We start from the raw sequence: 2,051 nt of genomic DNA on the forward strand, positions 1-2,051 counted from the left end.
TAGACAATTTCACAATCATAAATGGAAATTATAACATCCCTGCCCTAGCAATGATAGAAAACTAGACAAAAAGTCAGTAGACATAGAACATCTGAGCAATGCTATCAACAAGCATGACTTTTCAACTGTACATGGAATACTTACCAGGAAGAAACATGTGGCAGGTTATAAAAAAAATGCCTCAATAAAAATTTTTAAATGGGCCAGATATGTTGGTTCACGCCTGAAAGCCCAGCACTTTGGGAGGCCAAGGTTAGAGGATCGCTTGAGGCCAGGAGTTTAAGAGCAGCCTGGGCAACATGACATAGTGTGTCTCTACAAAAAATAAAAATAAAAAAATTTTAATGGAAATCAGGCTAGACACGGTGGATCGTATCTGTAATTCCAACACTTTGAGAGGCCAAAGTGGGAAGATTACTTGAGCCCAGGAGGTCAAGATTAGCCTGGGTGACATAGGGAGACCCATCCCTCTCTGTACAAAAAATTTTAAACATTAGCCAGGCAGAGCGTTATGCACCTGTAGTCCCAGGTACTCAGGAGGCTGAGGGAGGATTGCTTGAGCCCAGGAGCTAGGATTGCAGCACTGCACTCCAGCCTGGGTGACAGAGCGAGACCCTGTCTGAAGAAAAAAAACAAAAAAAAGAAAAGAAAGAAATCATAATAGAGAATATAGTCTCTGACTACAGTGCAATTAAATTAGAAATAATAAATATGTGATAACGGGAAAAATTCAAACCATTTGGAAAATAAACAACACACTTCTAAATAATCATTGTGTCAGAGAATACACGCATCAGAAATTAGAAAATATTTTGACAGTATTTTGTTATTGAAATGATAAGGATAGTAATCATGGAATAATAATGAAAATGCCACATGTCCAATTGTGTAGGATGCAATCTCTCTCTCTCTCTCTCTCTCTTTCTCTCTCTCTCTCTCTCTCTCTTTCTCTCTCTCTCTCTCTCTCTCTCTCCCTCCGTCCCTGTCCATGTTTGTGCCCACAGTCTGGCTGAGGGGCTGATGCTGGCAGAACAAGTGTTAAGATGTCATACAGAAGTGGCCTTTAAAATTTGCTTTAGGAGGTAAAAATAATGGAAGGTCTGTTGAATTTTTCTTGGTTTTTAAGTTTGCAGTCAAAATTGTAAGACAAGAGATCACATTTAACATCCCCAAAGAAAGCGATATAGGAAGCACATTACTATCTGTAATTAATTAGAGATCATTTTATCACTTTAAGGCATCTATAAGAGCATGAGTTAATTATTTCACCAAAATGTTCTGCTTCCCAGGGAGTTGGTAATGGTTGGCTAACCTGGAACAACCCTGTTTATGCTTCAGCCCAGGTTTCCTATCCCCTTGGCCTGATTTGTAATACCTATTATCCTTGGTTCTTTGCATTTCCAAATAACTTCTTTTTAAATTCAGCCTGTCAAGTTTCATAAAAACCCATTTGGCATTTTGGTTGAAATTGCATAACACATAAATTAATTTGACATGTTCGAAATAATGAGTTAAAATGTCAATTTTGAATGTAGATTGTTAATTTTCTTGTAATTCTTTTGGTGTTTGTTTTACATAAGACAATGTTATAGAATAAAAATAAATTTAGAATTATCATGTCTTCCAGTGATTTTAAACATATCATTTTGTAGCATCCCTCTTTATTTGTAATAAGACTTTTTGTCTTATAGTCTATCATGTCAGACATAAATGTAGCTGCATCAGTCTTCCTCTATTTTTTAGTTTTTTTGTTTTTGAGACAGGGTTTCACTCTTGTTGACCAAGCTAGAGTGCAATGGCTTGATCTCAGCTCACTGCAACCTCTGCCTCCTGGGTTCAAGGACTCTCCTGCCTCAGCCTCCTGAGTAGCTGGGATTACAGGCACCCACCACCACACCCAGCTAATTTTTGTATTTTTAGTAGAGAGGGGGTTTCACCATGTTAGCCAGGCTGGTCTCGAACCCCTGACCTCAGGTGATCTGCCCACCTCGGCCTCCCAAAATGCTAGGATTACAGGCATGGGTCACCATGCCCGGCCTCTTCCTTTTGCT

Source organism: Theropithecus gelada, chromosome 5 (assembly GCF_003255815.1).
Source record: "Theropithecus gelada isolate Dixy chromosome 5, Tgel_1.0, whole genome shotgun sequence".
NCBI classification, from domain to species: domain Eukaryota; kingdom Metazoa; phylum Chordata; class Mammalia; order Primates; family Cercopithecidae; genus Theropithecus; species Theropithecus gelada.